The 23,535-nt window shown below is 41.7% G+C and overlaps 1 pseudogene; it reads right to left on the bottom strand.

The window, feature by feature from the left end:
• Positions 1-662: 662 nt before the first annotated feature.
• On the bottom strand, positions 663-19,388 carry LOC143690394 (apolipoprotein L3-like; annotated as a pseudogene).
• Positions 19,389-23,535: the final 4,147 nt, after the last annotated feature.

A 23,535-nucleotide genomic window follows, 5' to 3' on the forward strand; every position in this document is an offset into this window, starting at 1 on the left:
ATACCACAAGGTTCCTCGACCTGTTTCTGGCATCCAGTTTCACATTTTTTTCCCCAAATCAATCACTGTTCCAAAACAGTATTAGGAGATTCATTGGAACTTCATTAGTTCCTTAATACATGCTAGGTCCAAAGAGGGCTGGTGACCTGCCAAATAGTCCACCCACTGCTTTCATCACCACCACTACCACACCATTATCATCATCAAGAAATTATTGCTTGTTTGAGATAAATCCACTGGAAGACAAGAGTAAATGGATATCAGAAAGAGAGCTAGAGACCACCACACCACCTGGAGAAGACTTCATTATAGCTGGGACTTCAAATAATGGACAGGGTCAATAGTGGCTTTCTTCCCTTTTCAACTCTAGTTTTCCTGACCTCCTTATTGTTTGTTCCTGTATGCCTCCCCTTCTATTCATGCTCCTTTAGAACAATTTCTTTCAATCTCCTCACTCTCACCTTTCCTGCCTTCTCTTTGACCCACACCATCTATATTAGCATTTCCCTTGCTGTGCTCAGCTACAGAAATGTCAAACTCCTCAGTGCCCAATCCCATAAACTTTATCCCACCCTCTTTTCCCCTTTAATAAAATGCCTCCATGCTTTCACCCAGCACATATCACCTGCTCCCTGCACTGCTTTGGGGGTCACTGAGTCAGGCTATTGCAGACTCTCATGGATCCTGGTGAGCACCGCTAACTTCTCCTCCAGGTCCTGAGCCTCCTGCCTTTGCCCCCTCATGTAAATGCTTTGACAATTTCACAAGGCTAACCATCTCCAGCAGAAGGAAGATCCCTATCATGGTCACATCCATGGCCCAGGCTCCTTTAATCATTGCCAGAGCAGTGCCTCCAAAGCCTTCCTGCACCTTCAGGCCACCTCGGACTGAGATGCTCTCAGTGGTCATGAGGCATGTGGCAATGGCCATTAGTGAGGACTGCCTTTGGTTCACCTGATGACACTGATGTTCTTCCCAGTGATTTACATGGCATGAAGGCATTTCTTTGTGGCAGAAACAAATTGGGGTATGCTTTCATGGAAAGCCTCTGCAATCACTTCTCCTTTTTCAATGCTTATTGACAATAAACTGCTGGCTTCAGCTTTTGCTGACAAACTACCTGAGATCCACGATGCTGGTGGAAACAAGAGTGACAGCAGCCACTGCCCTCAGACCTATCTTAATTCCCAAGAAGACAAGGCTGATTCCTCCTGTCACAGGTGCCAGAGCCAGCCCAAAGAAGGTCATGATGCCAGAGACCATGCCGACGGATTTGGCCACCACGTGGGAGATGGTGCATTCCTTGTGCATCTTGTTGATCTTGTCTGCAAGGGCGTGAAGCTTTCCTATATGTTTCTCAAGCTTTATTTTCACCCAAGGAAACTCTCTCAAAATCTCTATCCAGAAGATCTTTTTGAGCATGTCTTTGTCCCCCATGGCTATGTCTGCTTTATGCTCATTCCAAGCTTCACATAGCACATCTGCCTCATTCCTGTAACAATGAAGATCAAGTAATTAAGAAAGGCAGTTCGTTTATTTGCAAAATGGGCTTGATAAATCCGTCCTGCAAAAACCACAATACTTATACTATAAATCAAATGGAAAAGAAGTCTAAAAATGTAAGGAATTTTTGTTCTGTGTGTGAAAGATTCTCCATAGTACTTATTCAGCAAGGAAATAAATAAATAAAAACCATCATTAGTTATAGATGTTTGATAAAGATGTTTTCTCACTCAAGGGAGGGTCAATGTCATTACTATCAAAGTGCTTTGAATGATGGGGTCTCCATATATGAACAAAGAGAAGTAGGATTTGAGCAGAAAAATCTTCATTCAGAGCATCTTAGATTATAAAAAAATGCTTGCAGATAGAGAAGCTCTTAAAGGTCATTTTACCTGGCACCTGTTTTCCAACACCTAACGGTCTTTGATCTTTTGGGCTGAATGTCACTAGAGATCTCACCAAAGAAGATAAACAGACAGTGAATAAGCATATGAAAAGATACTCAACAACAGACATCAGTTAGAGAATTGTAAATTAAACAACAGTGAGATACCACTACACTCCTATTAGACTGGCTAAAATCCAAAACACTGACAACATCAAATGCTGATGAGGATGTGGAGCAACTGGAACTCTCATTCACTGCTGGTGGGAATGCAAAATGGTACAACCACTTTGAAAGATAGTCTGGCAGTTTCTTACAAAGATGAACATAGGCTTACCATAAGTGGTGGTTTGAAACTGTATGTACCCCAGAAAAGCCATGCTCTTTTAATCCAATTTTGTGGATATAGATATATTGTGGGTGGGGCCTTTTGATTATGTTGTTTCTATGGAGATGTGACCTCAACCATTCAAGATAGGTCTTCATTAGTTTACTGGAGTCCTTTAAAGAGCTCACAGAGAGAGAAAGAGCTCAGCTGATACAGACAGCAGACAGACATTTGGAGATGCAGACAGAAAATTCCCCAGGAAATACCAGAGGGACCCACAGGAGCTGACAGCCATTTGAACCCAGAAGCCAGGAGGGAAGAACAGTAGACATTGCCATGTGTCTTCCCATGTGACAGAGAAACTTCGACATGATTGGTCTTTCTTAAGTGAAGGTATCCTCTTCTTGATGCCTTAATTTGGATATATTCATGGCCTTAGAACAGTAAACTTGTATCTTAATAAATCCCTTTTGTAGAAGCCAATTAATTTCTGGTATATTGCATTCCAGCAGCATTCGCAAACCAAAACACCATATGACCCAACAATTACATTCTTAGGTATTAACCCAAAAGAGTTGAAAACTTGTGTCTACAAAGAAATCTATACGTGAATGTTTATAACAGTTTTATTCATAACTGCCAAAAATTGGAAGCAACTGTGCCTGTTTGAAACTGCTGTATACACCAGAAAAGCCATGCTCTTTAATCTTGATTCAATATTGTTGAGTGGGATATTTTTAAATTGTTTCCATGGAGATGTGGCCCACCCAGTTGTGGACCGAACCTTTTGATTAGGTGGTTTCCATGGAGATGTGTCTCTACCCATTCAAGGTGAACACTAACTGGAGTCCTTTAAGAGGGAACCATTTTGGAAAAAGCTTCAGAGCTGACACAGAAAGATACATTTGGAGATGCAGAAAGAAAATACCCCTGGGGAAGCTGTTTGAAACCAGAAGCCAAAAGACCAGCAGACGCCAGCCATGTGCTTTCACAGCTAATAGAGGTGTTCTTCACTATCAGCCTTTCTTGAGTCAATGTATTTTTCTCTGGATGCCTTAGTCTGTACATTGTATGGCCTTAGAACTATAAACTTGCAATTTAATAGATACTGTTTTATAAAAGCCAACCCAAGCAGTGCATGTGCAGTTTCCTGCAGATCCAGAAGTAGATTGAAGAGTGGTAAGGAGATGCTCGAGGAAATTTTTCTGCTAGATGTATAATCAAGGAAGTATCACCAAAAGAGGATGTTAAATGAAGAAGAATTATTCCAAACAGTGATGTTGGGAAGCCATGAAAGCACAGCATTGAGGATTTTCACTTAAGGGAAGCCCAGGAAAATAAATTTGAGTTTGAGCATAAACGGGGATATAATGAAAGACTTTACAAAGAAGTGACTACAACCCACACTGAAAATCTCACTGATCAAAAAGAACAGCTGTGTAACAGATCCTGGAATAATATTCCTCTAAATCAGTGTTTCCTTAAGAAAAGGTACCTATCCATATTACAAACACGAGAGGCTATTTCTAAGGCACTTGTTAAAATTCAAAAGTCGCCTAGACTATGAAGGAAACAAGTAGTGAAATGTTTTGAAAACAAGATTGAATTAAGCCTTCAGTCACATTTGGTTGAACCGCAGAGATTGCAAACCAAGGAGAAAATTTATGAATATAATCAAGTTGAGAAGTTGGTCAGTAATGGTTACTCAGTTTCACAACTTCAAAGAATTCCCCACAGTGGCAAAACAAACACATAATAAAAATGGGAATTGTTACATGCCCTTTATTATCTACACAATACAGAAGGACAAGAATACACATTAGAGAAAAAACATACAAATGTAATGACTGTGGGAAGTTTTTTAGCAAAAGATCAAACCTAGCTAATCATAAAAGAATTCATTTGGGACTGTGCTGGTTTGAAAGGAAGTATGCCCCCTAAGAAAAGCCATGTTTTAATATAAATCTCATTTCTTAAAGGTAGAATAATCTCTATTCAATACTGCATATTTGAAACTGTAATGAGATCATCTTCCTGGTTGATGTGATTTAGTTAAGAATGGTTGTTAAACTGGATTAGGGGATGACATGTCTCCACCCATTTGAATGGGTCTTGATTAGTTTCTGAAGTCCTATAAAAGAGGAAACATTTTGGAGAATGAGAGATTCAGAGAGATTCAGAGAGAGCAAAGAATGCTGCAGAACCACGAAGCAGAGAGTCCACCAGCCAGCGAGCTTTGGAGATGAAGAAGGAAAATGCCTCCCGGGGAGCTTCATGAAACAGGAAGCCAGGAGAGAAAGCTAGCAGATGACGCCGTATTCCCCATGTGCCCTTGCAGCTGAGAGAGAAGCCCTGACTGTGTTCGTCATGTGCCGTCTCACTTGAGAGAGAAACCCTGAACTTCATCGGCCTTCTTGAACCAAGGTATCTTTCCCTGGATGCCTTTGACTGGACATTTCTATAGACTTGTTTTAATTGGGACATTTTCTCAGCCTTAGAACTGTAAACTTGCAACTCATTAAATTTTCCCTTTTAAAAGCCATTCCATTTCTGGTATATTGCATTCCAGCAGCTAGCAAACTAGAACAGGGACAGAGACCTTTCAAATGTAATGAGTGTGGCAAAGCCTTTAAGCAGTGCTCAAACCTCACTAGACATCAGAGAGTCCATACTTGGGAAAAAACATATAAATGCAATGTATGTGGCAAGGCCTGTAGCCAAAATAACTTTCAAGTTATCAGAGAATGCAGACTGGAGAGAAACCTTGCAAATGTAACGAATGCGGCAAAACTGTTACCCAATTTCCAAATCTTACTAGACATCAGAAAATACACATTGAAAAGAAACTTTGTAAAACTAATGCATGTGGCAGCGCTTTTATCCAAAACTCAATCCTTGCGGATCATCAGATAACAATGGGGAGAAACATTACAAATAGTTTATGGCAAAACCTTTAATGTGCCTTTAAGCCTTACTCGGCTTCAGAGACTACTTGGTGGAGAGAAACCATATAAAACTAGTCTTTAACCAGGACTCACTTTTCACTAGATATCAAAGTACATCTTTGAGAGAAACCATACAATTGCAATGTATGTAGCAAGTCTTTTATCCCAAATCCAAACGGTGTGGAACATGACAGGAGTTTTACTACAGTAAAATATTATAAATATAATAAAATTGATAAGCTTTTACCAAATCTTCACACTTTTGGAACATAAGAAAATTCATATAGGAGAGAAATCATGGAAATGTGTTGAACGTGGCAAGGTCTTTAAGCAATTCTGACTTCAAGATTCTCCAAAAATTTCATATAGGGAAGAAATCTTACCACAGTAATGAATTTGGTAAATTGTCTAACCAGTTCTCACAGTGGACTACACATCAGAGAATCCGTACGAGAGGAAGTAAGACTCTAGTCATTTTTTGAAGAATAGTCAACCTCTGATGTTCAATCCACAGACAATTAAAGGTGCAAATCATTTAAAACTCATTAGATGCTTGTCCAGTGAGTAAGGACATTAGTGAGAAGGTCTAAGGTTATAAAATACTTTTTAATTATTGGGGCTTTCTTTTTAAATGCTATGCTACCACTGATGAATTTCAACCTGAAGTTTGAAATTTGTCGATGTTATACCTTTTTTTATATGCTTTTCATGGGTCACCATCCTTACGGCTGAGATCAGTACGCAAGGGCCTAGTTCACTGGGTGAGATTGTCATATCCATGAATCTTGTAAAAACAAGGACATTGAATTTTAAAACAGAAGATGGTTTAAATTAGAGAGCATGGGAAGCAGCGGAGAACAGATGTGAAGCTATGATTTAAATCATCATGATATATGGAATCAGGGCCCCTCTCCAGATTTGTTGGTATGATAGAGGGCCATTGTTGATTTTAGAAAAGAATTGTTCTACCAACTGATTAAGAAAAAGGAAAAGCATGCCAGATAGTGAGATATTCTTGGGAGTAGAAAGATAGTTTACTAGGGATTGCACATGGTCACTTTCTCCATTGAGAGGAAATGCCTGCTGTATATTAGAGATGAATAAAAATTAGTCTGATTTCTGGAAAATGAGAGCAAATTTCAAAGAGAAATAAAAAGAACCAGAATAGAGTCTGCATGTTTAGAATTCACATTTAACTAGGGAAATTGCATTTGGGTGCCATTTTATTTAGAATGTCATAGTTCTCATGTTTTAATAAAATATAATCATTTTTCATAACAAATGCTAAAAAAAAAAATCCAACCCATTTCCTGTGTATTGCATTGTGGCAGCATTAGCAAACTAAAACAGCAACCAAGATGCCCTTACGTAGATGAATGAATAAACAAAATGTAGCACATTCATTCAACAGGATCTTATTCAGTGATAAAAAAGAAATGAGCTATCAAGACATGCAAAAACGAAGGAAACATCAATGCATGTTGTTAAGTGAAAGAAGTCAGTCTGAAAAGACTACAAACTCTATGATTCCAACTATATGACATTCAGGAATGGACAAAAAAATAAATTAATGTATAGCTATAGAATGAAATTTTAAAAGAAATCTCATAGACAGAAGGATGTTAAAGCACTTGTTTTCTTCCAATGCCTGAGGTCCTTTGACCTTTCTGGCCCGAGCTTAACAAGTCCAGCCATTGTCTCCGTGCATGCCTCCACTCTGACTCTCTATCTTATCTTTATTGGCTCTTGACCCTACTACCCAACTGTTGTAGTTTGCTAGCTGCCGGAATGCAGTATACCAGAAATGGAATGGCTTTTAAAATGGGAAATTTAATGAGTTGCCAATTTACAGTTCTAAGGCTGAGAAAATGTCCCAATTAAAACAAATTATGGAAATGTCCAATCAAAGGCATCCAGGGAAAGATATTTGGGTTCAAGAAGGCTGATGAAGTTCAGGGTTTCTCTCTCAAGTGGAAGGGCACATGGCGACATGGCATCATCTGCTAACTTTCTCTCCTGGCTTTCTGTTTCATGAAGCTCCCTGGGAGGCGTTTTCCTTCATCTCCAAAGGTTGCTGGCTCGTGGATTCTCTGCTTCGTGGTGCTACAGCATTCTCTGCTCTCTCCGAATCTTTCTTTCTCCAAAATGTTTCATCTTTTATAGGACTCCAGAAACTTATTAAGACCCACCAAAATGGGTGGAGACATGCCATCACCTAATCCATCTTAACAACCACTCTTGATTAAATCACATCTGCAGGGAGATGATCTGATTACGTACAGTATTGAATAGGGATTATTCTGCCTTTACGAAATGGGATTATGATTAAAACATGGCTTTTCTACGGGACATACATCCTTCAAACCAGCACACCAACCTTCTGGGCCTTATTGTCAGATGTCACCTACCTAACACACAACTTAGCTGTGACAGCTTAACCTGTGTGCACTCCAAGGCCATGTCCAATCTTATGGGACTTCTGAAAGACTCAAGAAACTTTAAGAACCACCCTTATGAACTGTTAAGCCTGAAAAGACCTGCATTTGGACAAGTTGGTGGAGGAAGTGTTTTCCTCTAAGGTGTAGACTTGAAGGGATAACTCCCTCAAGTTACATAAAACTGGTGGCCACCCATTAAACTTTGAAACGCATCACTAAGACATGCTACCTTCCTGACGGTCAGGAGCTACCCTACATAGAATACAAGTGGGCCCCAACTGGCAGTCAGGAACCCCCCCAGACCCCAGGCAAGGTATGAAGGAAACAATTGTCCCCAGCCCTTGATGCCCATTAGTGATGGGATCAAATCATGGAGGGAAGAAATGACCCCACTCCTGTGTTCTCTGCTAGGTCCACAGCCTCCTTAAGTCCTGTGTCCTGGATGCCTCACTTGCCTCCCCCTCCTCCCAGCCCTGCTGTACCAACTCTCCTTCCTACTCCTCCAGCCTCCAACCTGGTCCCTCTCCTGCTCCATCCTGACCCTTGGCTTTGACCTTGTGTCCAGGCCTCCTGGGCATTTGGATAGGATGATTGCACTAAGTTCTCCAGCTTTGACCTTCAGTTCACTCTCAGACTTTCACCACGATCCTATGAGATTGAATTAATGTTTCCCTTGAACAGATAACAAATCCTAGTCTCCATGATATAAAGTAACTTGCCCAGAGTACCACAGCTGGGGAGGGATCCAACTCAGCTCTAGCTGACTCCACTTAGGTCTCTTACCTTATAGGTCAAGCAGAAGGACCCTGAAATGTTTGTACAATTCCCCATATATGGGGAAAGGGCTCTAACCTGAAGCCCCAGGAACACAAATGAATTATACTGTGATTCTTCTGACTTTTCCCAAAGGCAGTTCTGCTGGACTTCCATCTCCTGTAAAGAGACTCTTACTTTGGGTCTCTTCTCAGCAAACTTGTTAAAAAGTTATGACTGATTGAGCATATATTATGTACCAGTCATTACCTCCAAGCATTTCACATGCATTGTCTTATTTCCCTCACAAAAAAACCCAACAAGGGCAGGCCATGGTGACTCAGGGTGGGCCACGGTGGCTCAGCAGGCAGAGTTCTCGCCTGGCATGCTGGGTTCGATTCCTGGTGCCTGCCCATGCCAAAAACAAACAAACGAACAAACAGATGAAGAAACTGAGGGAGAGGGTGGTTAAGGTCACACCACCCTCAGATGGAAAACTGACACTGCCCCAGGTGGATTTCAACTCATCTCATCCTGCAGCCATTCACTGTGATATGGAGGAAATATTTCCCTGGGTTGTTCAGAAGGGACAGCCTCAACCCCAGCCACAGGAAACTGCCTGGAGGAGGTGTGCCTGTCCAGAGGAAGCCAGCTCAGAGGGGAGTTTGGGTGGCATTCCTGGGGCACCCGTGGAGGTTACCTGGACAGTTCAGCCTCAGCCATGAATCTCTCCCAGGCCTGGGCATCAGTCAGCAGGAATTCCATTTCCTCTCTGCTCACTGTGGCCAGGAGGTATGCCATGGCATCCTCAAGAAAGCTTCTGCTTTCTCTTTGGAAAGAAAGAAGAACAAAGAGGAGATGGTGGCAGAGCATAAACGGTATTGAGTTAAGGTGGTTAGAAGTTAATCTTCCCAAGCAACTGTCACCTGTGGTACTTTTAAAAAAGTTCTTTAATTAGAGAAATTGTTAGTTGACAGAAAACTCATGTAAAGTTTACTGTGTTCCCGTATATCCCCCTGTGTGGGACACTTTTTTTTTTTTTAATTGCAGCACTATTTGCTGAGTGTATTCTATTTTTGGAGAAGAGGGTAGGAAATTAAACCCAGGTCTCCTGCATGGCAGGTGAGAATTCTACCACTGAGCCTCTTGTGCACCCCTTATGTGGGGTACTTTTTTTCCCCACAGGTCACAAGCCACTTTTATTAATGTCACAAAGGTAGTTGGCATTAGAAATAAGTATTGATACAGTTGAAGGTCTTGCTTACAAGTAGATTGAGGCCATTTAATTCGTGAGACAGCTTGGCCCTTCTGGATCTTCTTAAATATCCTCCATTACCATAAACATCTACTGGTACTCCTAGTCTTGTCCAATATGCATAAGGAATGATCACACTGAAGTTGTTGTGAAGTTCATTATTGTGCTACAATCAGATACTATTGTACTATCCATTTCTGAATTTTTACAATCAGTCCTGTTGCACAATCTGTATCCCTTCAGCTCCAATTACCCAATCCCTACTTTATTTCTATCTCCTGATGACCTCTGTTCTTAACTGAAATTCTCCAAGTTCATTCCTTAATGTTAGTTCATATCAGTGAGACCATACAGTATTTGTCCTTCTGTTTCTGACTAATTTCACTCCACATAATGTCCTCAAGGTCCAACCATATTGTTACATGCTTCATGATTTTATTCTGTCTTGCAGCTGCATAATATTCCATTGTATGTGTATACCACAGCTTGTTTAGCCACTCATCTGTTGATGGCCATTTGGGCTGTTTGCATCTCTTGGCAATTGTAAATAATACTGCCATAAACACTGGTGTGCAAATGTCCATTTGTGTCCTGGCCCTCATGTATTCTGAATAGATACCTAACAATGGTATTGCTGAATCATATGGCAGTTCTATACTTAGCTTCCTGAAGAACTGCCAAACTGCCTTCCACAGCAGATGTACCATTTAACATTCCCACCAACAGTGGATAAGTGTGCCTCTTTCTTCACTTTCACTCCAGCACTTGTCATTTTCTGTTGCATTGATAATGACCATTCTGGTGGGGTGAGATGATATCTCACTGTGGTTCTGATTTGCATTTCCCTAATAGCCAGGGAAGTTGAGCATCTTCTCATGGGCCTTTTAGCCATTTGTATTTCCTCTTCTGAGAAGTGTCTGTTCATATCTTTTGCCCATTTTTTATTTGGGTTGTTTGAGTTTTTGTTGTTGAGTTGAACAATCTCTTTATATATTCTGGATACTAGACCCTTATATTTGATAGGTCATTTCCAAATATTGTCTCCAATTGTGTAGGTTGCCTTTTCACTTTCTTGACAAAGTCCTTTGATGCAAAAAAATGTTTAATTTTGATGAGTTCCCATTTATCTATTTCTTTCTTCAATGCTCCTGCTTTGGGTGTAAGATCTAGGAAACCGCCTCTTATTACAAGTTTTATAACATATTTCCCTACATTTTCTTCTAAAGGTTTTGTGGTCTTAGATCTAATGTTTATGTCTTTGATCCATTTTGAGTTCATTTTTGTGTAGGGTGTGAGATATGGATCCTCTTTCATTCTTTTGCATGTGGATAGCCAGTTCTCCAGGCATTACTGATGACTTTTCTATCCCAAGTGAGTTGACTTGACCGCCTTAAAAAGATCAATTGTCCATAGATGAGAGGGTCTATATCTGAACACTCTATTCAATTTCATGGGTTAGTTTATCTATCTTTATGCCAGTACCATGCTGTTTTGACTACTGAAGCCTCATAATATGCCTTGAAGTCAGGTAGTGTGAGACCGCCAACTTCATTTTTCTTTCTCAGGATATTTTTAATGATTTGGGGCACCCTGCCCTTCCAGATAAATTTGGCTATTGGTTTTTCTATTTCTGCAAAGTAAGTTTTTGGGATTTTAATTGGTATTACATTAAGTCTATAAATCAATTTAGGTAGAATTGACATCTTAACTATATTTAGTTTTCCAATCCATGAGCACAGTATGCCCTTCCATTTATTTAGGTCTTCTGTGATTTCTTTTAGCAATTTTTTGTAGTTTCATTATATAGGTCTTTTCCATCCTCAGTTAAATTTATTCTTAAATATTTTGTTCATTTGGTTCCAATTGTAAATGGAATTTTTTTCTTGATTCCCCCCCCCAGATTGCTCATTACTAACATATAGAAATACTACAGATTTTTGAGTGTTGATCTTGTAACCTGCCACTTTGCTGTACTCATTTATTAGCTCTAGTAGTTTACTGTGGATTTTTAGGGGTTTTTTACATACACTATCATATCATCTGCAAACAGTGAGAGTTTTACTTCTTTCTTTCCAATTTTGATGCCTTGTATTTCTTTTTCTTGTCTAATTTCTCTGGCTAGAACTTCCAACACAATGTTGAAAACAATGGTGACACTGAACATCCTTGTCTTGTTCCTGATCTTAGGGGGAAAGCTTTCAGTCTCTCCCCATTGGGGATGATGTTAACTGTGGGTTTTTTCATATATTCCCTTTATCATGTTGAGGAAGTTCCCTTCTATTCCTATCCTTTGAGGTGTTTTCAACAAGAAAGGATGGTGAATTTTGTCAAATGCCTTTTCTGCATCAATTGAGATGAACATGTGGTTTTTTTGCTTTGATTTTTTGCTATGGGGTATTACATTAATTGATTTTCTTATGTTGAACCATTCTTGCATACCTGGGATAAATCCAAATTGGTCATGGTGTATAATTCTTTTAATGTGTTGCTGGATTCGATTTGCAACAATTTTGTGGAGGATTTAGCATCTACATTCATTAGAGAGATTGGTCTGTAATTTTCTTTTCTCGTAGTATCTTTGTCTGGCTTTGGTATGAGGGTGATGTTGGCTTCATAGAATGACCTAGGCAGTCTTCTCTCTTCTTCAATTTTTTTGAAGAGTTTGAGCAGGATTAGTACTAATTCTTTCTTGAATTCTTGGTAGAATTCACATGTGAAGCCATCTAGTCCAGGACTTTTCTTTTGGGGGAGCTTCTTAATGACTGATTCAATTTCTTTACTTATGATTGGTTTATTAAGGTCATCTATTTCTTCACGAATCAATGTGATTGTTCATGCCTTTCTAGGAAGTTGTCCATTTCATCTATGTTGTCTAGTTAATTAGCATAAAGTTGTTCATAGTATCCTCTCATTACTTCCTTTATTTCTGTGGGGTCAGTGGTTATGTCTCCTCCTCCATTTCTGATTTTATTTATTTGTATCCTCTCTTCTTCTTTTTGTCAACCTTGCTAAGGCTCCATCAATTTTACTGATTTTCTCAAAGAACCAACTTCTGATTTTGTTGATTTTCTTGATTGTTTCCATGTTCTTAATTTCATTTATTTCTGCTCTAATCTTCATTGTTTCTTTTCTTTTGCTTGCTTTGGGGTTAGTTTGCTGTTCTTTCTCTAGTTCTACTGAGTGAACAGTTAATTCCTTATTTTTGCTCTTTCTTCTTTTTTGATATAGACACTTAAGGCAATAAATTTCCCTCTTAGTACCACCTTTGCTACATCTCATAATTTTTTTTACTTATTCGTTAATCAACATTTATTCATTTTGATTAGAAGATGGTATAAAAGCAACCGCTTTTAAATTCCACTTGCTATTATCTTTTTCTTGATAATAAATGTCTTCAGAAAACCTAGATAATTCAAAAATGTCTGTTCACCAGGGCATTCTGTATTTAGCGTTTTAAGTTAAACTCATAAGAATTTTCTCCCTTTGTTTAAAGTGTGTGCTCCTTACATTAGTAAACTCAGTCTCAGGTATGGTTAGATTGATTATTCTTGACCAACCCATTGTTATTGGCAGGTTAGCATGCATGTCAGTGTCTTCAACCTTATTTTGAATAAAGAAGTCAGGGAGATCTTAGTGCTTTATTTTGCAGGAAAATTACTAACACCCTCTTCATCTGATTGCTTGAAAACTATAGGTTGAAATATTCCCTCTCATAATGAATTTGTAATTTATAAAAATGAATGAAGTCCATAATGCAATTTGATAATACAAGAAATATTTTTTTAGTTAAAAAAAAAAAAACTTCAGTTGTAGGTTTTTGTTTTGTTTTTTTTCACCACATAGTTGCATATTCATCATCATGATCATTTCCTGGAACATTTGCATCTATTCAGAAAAATGAATAAAAAGAAAACAGAAAAAAAATCATACATACCGTACCCCCACCCCTCCCTTTTATTGATCACTAGCATTTCAATCTACTAAATCTATTTTAACATTTGTTCCCCCTATTATTCATCTTTATTCCATATGTTTTACTCGTCTGTTGATAAGGTAGATTAAAGGAGCATCAGACACAAGGTTTTCACAATCACACAGTCACATTGTGAAAGCTATATCATTATACAATCATCTTCAAGAAACATGGCTACTGGAACACAGCTCCACATTTTCAGGCAGTTCCCTCCAGCCCCTCCTTTACATCTTGAATAACAAGGTGATATCTATTTAATGCATAGGAATAACCTCCAGGATAACCTCTTGACTCTGTTTGGAATCTCTCAGCCATTGACACTTTATTTTGCCTCATTTCTCTCTTCCCCCTTTTGGTTGAGAAGGTTTTTTCAATCCCCTGATGCTGAGTCTCAGCTCATTGTAGGGTTTTTCTCAATCCCTTGATGCTGAGTCTCAGCTCATTCTGGGATTTCTGTCCCACATTGCCAGGTCCACATCCCTGGGATTCATGTCCCACATAGACAGGGGGAGGGTGGTGAGTTTGCTTGCGTTGGCTGGAGAGAGAGGCCACATCTGAGCAACAAAGGAGGTTCTCTTGGGGGTGACTCTTAGGCCTAATTTTAAGTAGGCTTGACCTATCCCCTGTGGGGTTAAGTTTCATATGAACAAACCCCAAGACTGGGGGCTCAGCCTATAGCTTTGGTTGTCCACACTGCTTGTGGGAATATCAAGAATTCAACTTGGGGAAGTTGAATTTTCCCCCTTTCTCATCATTCCCTGAAGGTGCATCCCATAAATTTTTTTTTTTTTTAATTTTTTTTTTTTTTAAAGGAAAGACAGAGAGAAGGAAGGAAGGATAGAAGGAAGGAAGGAAGGAAGAAAGGGAAACATTTTTTAAACATTTTCTTGTTTTATTGTATTCTGTTTCTCCGTTTTTGTTACATGGGCTGGGGCCGGGAATCGAACCGAGGTCCTCCGGCATAGCAGGCAAGCACTTTGCCCGCTGAGCCACCGCGGCCCACCCGCATCCCATAAATTTTGATATGTTGTATTTTCATTTTCATTTGCCTTGAGAAATTTATGGATTTCTCTTGTAATTTCTTCTTTGACCCACTGGTTGTTTAAGAGTGTGTTGTTGAGCCTACATATATTTGTGAATTTTCTGACTCTCTGCCTGTTATTGCTTTCCAACTTCATTCCTTTATGATCCGAGAAAATGTTTTGTATGATTTCAATCTTTTTAAATTTATTGAGACTTGCTTTGTGATCCAGCATATGGTCTATACTTGAGAGTGATCCATGAGTACTTGAGAAAAAGGTGTATTCTAATGTTGTGGGGTGTAATGTTCTGTGAATGTCTGTTAAGGTTAGTTTGTTTATTGTATTATTCAAATTCTTTGTTTCTTAATTGATCCTCTGTCTAGATATTCTGTCCATTGTTGAGAGTAGGGAATTGAAGTCTCCAACTATTATGGTAGATGTGTCTATTTCTCTTTTCAGTGTTTGCCTAATATATTTTGAAGCACTCTGGCTCAGTGCATAAATATTTTATTGTTATGTCTTCTTGTTGAATTGTTCCTTTTATTAGTACATAGTGTTCTTCTTTACCTCTTTTAATTATTTATATTTGAAATTTAATTATACTGGTCCATTAAATTGATGATATCATGTTGATCTAGACTTACTGGTAAGGCATTTGCGTGTCAGAGGATGGGAGATAAATCCAGCAAAAATACAGGGGCCTTCCACCTCACTGAAATTTCTAGGTGTCCAGTGGTGTGGGGCATGTCGAGATATCCCTTCTAAGGTGAAGGGTAAGTTGCTGCATCTGGCCCCTCCCACAACCAAAAAAGAGGCACAATGCCTAGTTGGTCTCTTTGGATTTTGGCGACAACATATTCCTCATTTGGGTGTGCTACTCCGGCCCATTTATCGAGTGACCAGAAAAGCTGCTAATTTTGAGTGAGGACCTGAATAAGAGGAGGCTCTGTGACAGGTCCAGGCTGCTGTACAAGCTGCTCTACCACTTGGGCCATATGATCCAGCAGATCCAATGGTGCTGGAAGTGTCAGTGGCAAATAGAGATGCTGTCAGGAGCCTTTGGCAGGCCCCTATAGGAGAATTACACTGCAGACCCTTAGGATTTTGGAGCAAAGCCTTACCATCTGCTGCAGATAACTACTCTCCTTTTGAGAAACAGCTTTTGGCCTGCTACTGGGTCTTAGTAGAGACTGAATGCTTAACCATGGACCACCAAGTTACCATGAGACCTGAGTTGCCTATCATGAGCCTGGTGTTGTCTGACCCACCAAGCCATAAAGTTGGGCGTGCACAGCAGCACTCTATTGTAAAATGGAAATGGTACATATGAGACAGAGCCAGAGCAGGTCCTGAAGGCACAACTAAGTTACATGAAGAAGTGGCCCAAATGCCCATGGTTTCCACTCCTGCCACATTACCTTCTCTTTCCCAGACCAGAGCTATGGTCAATTCCTTACAGTGAATTGACTGAGGAAGAGAAAACTCGGGCCTGGTTTACAGATGGTTCAGCACGATATGCAGGTACCACCTGAAAGTGAACAGCTGCAGCACTACAACCCCTTTCTGGGCTGTCCTTGAAGGACAGTGGTGAGGGGAAATCCTCCCAGTGGGCAGAACTTTGAGCAGTGCACCTGGTTGGTCATTTTGCATGGAAGGAAAACTGACCAGAGGTGCGTTTGTGTACTGACTCATGGCCTATTACTAATGGTTTGACTGGATGGTCAGGGACTTGGAAAGACCATAATTGGAAAATTGGTTTCAAAGAGGTCTGGGGAAGAAGTATGTGGATAGACCATTGTGAGTGGGCTAATAACATGAACATATTTGTGTCCCATGTGAATCTGCACCAGAGGGTGACTTCAGTAGAGGAAGGTTTTAATAATCAAGTGGATAAGATGACCCATTCTGTGGAGACCAGTCAGCAACTGGTCTTTCCCAGCAACTCCTGTCATTGCCCAATGGGCTCATGAACAATGTGTTCATGGTGGTAGGGATGGAGGTTATGCATGGGCTCAGCAACATGGACTTCCACTCACCAAGGCTGACTTGGCTATAGCCACTGCTGAGTACCCAATCTGCCAGTAGCAGAGACCCATACTCAGCCCCCGATATGGCACCATTCCCTGAGGTGACCAGCCAGCTACATGGACCAGTCCCTTCGTGGAAGGGGCAGCGATTTGTTCTAACTGGAATAGACACGTACTCCAGATATGGATTTGCTTTCCCTGCACACAATGCTTCTGCCAAAACTACCATCCATGGGCTTACAGAATGCCTTATCCATCATCATGGTATTCCATGTAGCATTGCTTCTGATCAAATGAAGTGTGGGAATGGGCACATGCTCATGGAATTCTCTGGTCTTACCATGTTCCCCATCATCCAGAAGCAGCTGGATTGATAGAACGGTGGAATGGTCTTTTGAAAATTCAGTTACAGTGCCAACAAGGTGGCAATACCTTGAAAGGTTGGGGTAATTTTCTCCAAGAAGCTGTATATGCTCTGAATCAGCGTCTGCTGTATGGTGCTCTTTCTCCCATAGCCAGGATCCATGGGTCCAGGAACCAAGGGGTGGAAATGGGAGTGGCACCACTCACTATTACCCCTAGTGATCCACTAGGAAAATTTTGGCTTCCTGTGTCTGCGACCCTGAACTCTGCTGGTCTACAGGTTTTAGTTCCAAAAGGGGGAGTGCTTCCCCCAGGAGAAACAACAATGATTTCATTGAATTGGAATCTAAGACTGCCATCTGGTCACTTTGGGCTACTCATGCCCCTGGATCAACAAGACAAGAAGGGGATTGCATTATTGTCTGGGGTGATTGACCCTGATTATCAGGGGGAAACAGGACTGCAACTACACAATGGAGGTAAAGAAGAGTTTTCTTGGAATATAGGAGATCCTCTAGGATGTCTTTTAGTACTACCATGCCCTGTGATTAAAATCAATGGAAAACTGCAATGACTCAATCCAGGCAGAATTACCAATGGGTCTGAAACTTCAGGAATGAAGGTTTGGGTCACCCCACCAGGCAAAGAACCACGGCCAGTTGAAGTGCTTGCTGAGGGTAAAGGGAACATGGAATGGGTAGTGGAAGAAGGCAGTGATAAATATGAACTACGACCACATGATCAGTTACAGAAACGAGGACTGTGATGCTGTTTTGTTCCTGTTATACTATTTAAGTTGTAAAATATCAAGTTTAAGAATGAATATTACCCATGGACTTGCACCTTATTCTGGAGAGAGTTACTGTGTTTCCAGTTATATGCAAGACAGTTGAGCATTGTTAGGTGAAAGAAAAAAATGTGTGTTTTAATGTTTTTTATTTAGAAATTAGGCATGGTTTAAGGTGATATATACAGCTGCCAAGTTGACAAGGGGTGGACTGTCATGGTCACATTCATGTGTCAACTTGGCCGAGAGGTGGTACCTGCTTGTCTGGTTGGGCAAGTGCTGGTCTGTCTGTTGCAATGAGAACATTTTAAAGAATTAAATCATGATCATGTCAGCTGCATCCACAGCTGATTCCATTTGTAATCAGCCAAAGGGGCGTGTCTTCTACAATGAGTGATGCTTAATCTAATCACTGGAAGCCTTTTAAGGAGGATTCAGAAGAGACAGGCTCTCTTCCTGCTTCGGCTGGCAAGCCTCTCCCATGGAGTTCATCCAGACCCTCCTTTGGAATCATCGGCTTCACAGCCTGCCCTGTGAATTTTGGACTCTGTGTTCCCATGGCCAAGTGAGACACTTTTATAAATTTTATATTTGCGAGTGTTCCCTGTTGATTCTGTTTCTCTAGAGAACCCTAACTTATACATCTTGGTACCAAGAATGGTTCTTTAGAAACAGAATCTTAAAAATGGGTTTTTATGAATGGTTTTCTACTCTGGCTGGACTCAAAGGCACTAAGGACTCTGATTCCCATAATCAGAATGACATTCCCTACCCATGGACTGAGATGGCAAAAGAGATGGTCAAAATATCACCATTCGATTTTCCTAATGCTTCACTTGTACGAAGCCAGGCTCTGGGGGATAATGGGTGATGTCCTCCGATGGAATTAACAGGGGGGAGGTCCTGCCATGCGCACCTTTTGTAGTTGAGCCTCAGAACAATGTGGGAAAACACTATTCTTATTTTACAGGTGGGGTTAGGTATGGAGCTCCCCCCAGCTGTGTGACATTTGCTGACATCTGGCCAAAGGCAAAGACCAGACTGGTCCAGTTCTGTGGGACTCTGAGTCCCTCACTCCTCCAGCTGACCCACACGGAATGGTCAGGGTGGCAGCAAGGTAAGAGCTGAAAGGACAGTGCATTTCTAACTGATAGCCGAGAGTAGATGAGGAGGTGGGCTGGAGAGTTCAGGAACAGCTCCAGGGTCGCTGGTTGACTTCCTCTCTTCACCCCTTCCCTCCTCACAGCCCCTTCTTTCTCTCTCTCTCCCTTCCCCCCACTTCTCCACGGACTGTCCTGGCCACACTCTGAGTCAGTTGATGGGTAACTGGGCTGAGGAAGCAGTGAGCCCGTTGGCAGGCCACCTGAGAAGAGGAGCCAGGAAGGAAACGCTCCCCACAAACCCCAATCCTAGGAGGTAGGGACTCTACCTGCTCTCTCTTGTGGCTCAGAGGCTTGCTTATCCAATCCCCTCCTCAATTCCTGCTTCCTAGGTGGGTTCACTCGGCCTTGGAGAAGGAGCCACCCTGCTTCCCGGATTCCAGGTAGGAACTACCCAGCAAAGAGGGAGCGTGACCACCTGAGCTGTTCCCACCAGCTTCTGGGATCATGGTTCCAGCAGTAAGTTCTCTGAGTTGTTCCTCAAAGCTCGCCGGGCCGTGTCCAGGCCAGAAGGAAGCTTTGCTTCACCTTGGGGAAGGAGAAAGCAAATTGGGGGATGAAATGTGAGTCCACTACGACAATGGGGTACAGCAAGGGGCCAGATGTCAGCAAATGTCAAAACAGACTTAACCTAAAGTGTTTCTCTGTCTTCAAGGCTCTGCTGGGTGCTGTTTAGAGAAAGTTACTCAGCCCCGCTCCGGCTCCCTCTGCCCTCGTATCCTAGCCAAGTCGGCCCTGCTGGGGTACCGGGAGAAGACACTGGACAAGGACACAGTCACCTGGTAGGCTGCGGAGGCAATAAAAGCCATGCACAGAAGAAAAGACTGGAAGGAATATTCTGGCAATCATCTGGGGTTGGGAGTATCACTAATTGTTGGTAGCTAATATTTATCGAGTATCTGTGGTGTGCAGGGCTCCTTATGTGTGGTCAGTAAGTGATACACTCCTTTGAGGAGATGGGTCCTTTTGTGGTTCTCATTTTAAAGCAGAAGAAACCACCACAGCGTTAAGGCAACGTGCTCACATCCTCACGATAATAGTAGAGCAAGGACCTGAACCCAGGTCTTCCCGACCCACAGCCCATATTTGTGGTGATGACACTCCCTCCCTTTACTATTCAAAAATGTTTATTGATGTGTACTTGTTAATTTGTAAACGGCTCTTCTCATTCCAAAACTGTATCTTGCACCCTGTGTCGGAGCCTCTGTCCTGATGAATTTCCTGGTGCTCCAGCTTCCCGAGGCCTGGGTCCTCCTTGCTTTTGCAAGATCCTTCATCCCCCACCCACCCCCGACCCGCCAACCTCTGACCCGGCCCCTGCAACCCTGCCAGGCCCTCCTGATGCCACCCGGTCTCCACAGTCCTCCCTGGGATGGGATCTTTGGCTGTTTCTGACTCTTCATGTAAATAATAGTAAAAAGGACGTGCTCTTACATAAATTTTTGTTTGTATTTGAAATTGTTCCCTTAAAAGGCTGCTAGAAGTAGAATTACAGGCTTAGAGGGTATCAACAGGCAAAGCTCTTTTCCTACCAAAGCCACACTGCTTTCCAAAGAAATTGTACAGCTGCCCACCCTTTTGTCACCAGGATGAAGTTTGACCCAAAAGTTGCTTCTAAAACCTTCTGACTTCTATCTTTGCTTAAGCTGTGCTTACTCTCAGAAAAATATAACTGCAAACACCTGCAAAGAAGCTACGCTGCTGAAAACTCTGGCTTCTGTGGCCTGTAGTGCCCCACTGAATCCCTGGTTAATGAGAAAACAAGAACTCTTGATGATCTCGATGCTAACCTCAAGTTCCTGCCTTGATGCAACAGAGGAAGTCCCCTTCCTTGAGCATGCACCCAACCCTGACCTTACTTTGCCTTTGCTCATTATAACAGTAAATTCTCTACCTCTGGGTGGGATTTAAATGTCGTTTTCTGAGCACGTGATGTATGCAGAAGGATATTCTAGTATGATGAGGGACTGCTGTTCTAGTTTGTTAGCTGCCAGAATCCAACACACCAAGGATGGATTGGCTTCTAATAAAAGGTGTTTGTTTAGTTACAAGTGTATAGTTCTTCAGAGGAAAGGCAGCTAACTTTCATCTGAGGTTCTTTCTTACGTGGGAAGGCACAGGGTGATCTTTGCTGGCCTTCTTTCCAGGCCTCTGTGCTCCAACAACTTTCCTTGGGGTGATTCCTTTCTGCATCTCCAAAGGCCTGGGCTGAGCTGCGAGTGCTGAGATGAGGTATGCTGAGCTGCTTGGGCTGTGCTATGTTGAGCTCTCTCATGTAAGCACCAGCCAATTAAGTCAAACATCATTCATTACAGCAGGCATGCCTCCTAGCCCACCACAGATGTAAATCAGCAACAGATGAGCTTCACATACCATTGGCTCATGTCCACAGCAACAGAACTAGGTGCCTTCACCAGGACAAGTTGACACCTGAACCTAACTACCACAACTGCACATGCTCAAAATCAATTCCTTGAAAAACCCCTTGAGTTCTCTGGAAAGACCCCTGCTCCCTTGCTCCAAGCACCTGCCCATGCATCCCCTGATTCCAAAGAAAAGAATCCCACTCACCTCTCTTCAGGGAGAAGGTGACTTTTGGACATAAGTCTACTCTTCTACATTCTTTGGTCAAGGAATGAAATGCTGCTTTGCTTTACCAAAACTAGTTTTGTTTTATTGGTGCAAGCAACAACGGACAGGAGACCCATTTGGGAGTGTTTGGCCCACCGAGTGTCCGTAACAAATTTTGGCAACTCTGCCAGGATGGTTTCAGCTCTCCCTGTCCCCAAAAGATGGAGGAGGGGCTGAGGTTGCCTAGCCACCAGAATGTCTCTCCCTGGCTCCTGTAGCCACAAATGGATAGTGGCCACACTCAGTAGTTTCTGAGTTATATCCACTTTGCAGACAGGGCAGGGAACACCTGATTAACTTCAGCCTAGCAAAGTTTGACTTGGACTTGGAGACAAAGGCAAACACACCCAAGGATGTTCGGTGTGGGTAAGTTGATCAAGGACATCTGACCTCAAGACTCATGACTCCCAGAGTGGGCACCCTGGGGAAGGGTCAGTCTGAACTTCCCTCTCCTACTTGTTTGGCTGACTTGTTTACTTGGTAGAACGACCATCCTCCTGCTTCTTTCTCTCTTTTTATCTTCTTTTAATCTCTTCCTACCCTCTGGACCTCTGCCACTCTGGGCCACCCTCCCCCCACCTCAGTACTCTCACAAATGCAGAACCACAGCTCGGCCCTGTCTTGTCTCTTTCACCCAGAATGGGGGCCGCTCTCATCCCATCCATGCTCTGGAAGCCATGTTGCTGGTGCTGGAAGAAACTATCCAAGTGCCAGAGGAAGCCATGAGTAGCCCTGGGGAGACCCTTATTACTTCCCATTCTATACCACTAGAGGTTGACCTGGACTCCCCTACATCCCAGGGAACCTCACAGAGAAAGCCATCCCATCCTCAGTTCTCTAGCTTCTTAGAGAGGTATCCAGCCTTATCATCCAAGAGCTTCTGTTGCTAAAAGAAAATAATCCGGGCCTCGTCCCTTCCTTGGTGTTGGAGGATTCCCTGCGAAAGGAGAGATGAACCCTCCCAGGAATAAGGGCAGAGCATCTGAGAACATCCTCTGAGACCCGGTGCCTCAGGACTCTCTAGGAGCTGCAGTGGGTAACCCCACTGTCGTCAGGAACTGCTGTTAGGCAGTTGGTCTCCGATAAAGAACCCTACCTCTCTGGGATGGGAAATCAGGCATTAATCTCAATGCCAGAGTAAAGCCCAGTGGGGTACATCCTAAAACACTGGAAATCTTTTGAATACCCACCTTCAAATGGACTTGTTCTGCCCCCCCACTCCCCAAAAAAGGGACGAGATCCCATATGTTCAATTCTTTATGGCCTTGTACCAAAATAATGGGTTTCAAAACAGTGTCATAGTTACTCGTTTTTTCTGTTTAACATAATGTTCAAACCTAACTTTTGATATTTTATTTTCTCAAGGCAAACCCTACAAGAGATCTTTTTATTTGATGTTGTTGTAAAGGATTTGTTCTTTCACCTTACAAAATTGATGTGCTAAAAATAGTTAAGTTCACTGAATATAAGTTGCATGAGAAGTGTTTAAGAAAGATTATAAAAATTACAAGGGATTGTTCTAACCTGTTGGTCAAATTTATATTAATAAGCTACTGTTCACATAAATATTTGAAGACTATACAGATTTCTAAAAACTTAACAACGTCCACGTTACATCCTAATATTAATCTGCATGACAATAACATAATGCCGCTAGTCATGGTTTTAGTTATGTTTAAGGTTGGTATGTATCGTCTTCTTGATGCCTTCAGTTGGACATTTTTGTGGTCTAAGGACTGTAATTTGTAAGTTAATAAATTCTCATTGTAAAAGCCAGCCCCTTTCTGGTATATTGCATTTATGCAGCTTTAGCAAACTGAAACAGATTTTGTACTAGAAGCATCAGGTGCTGTGATTTGCAAATACTAAAAATGCTGGAATAGCTTTATAAATGGACAAGGGGAAGATTCTGGAAGAATTGTGAGGGGCTTGATAGCAAAAGTTGCTTTGAAGAGACTATTATTA

The sequence above is a fragment of the Tamandua tetradactyla genome, chromosome 7 (assembly GCF_023851605.1).
Source record: "Tamandua tetradactyla isolate mTamTet1 chromosome 7, mTamTet1.pri, whole genome shotgun sequence".
Classification (NCBI taxonomy): Eukaryota; Metazoa; Chordata; class Mammalia; order Pilosa; family Myrmecophagidae; genus Tamandua; species Tamandua tetradactyla.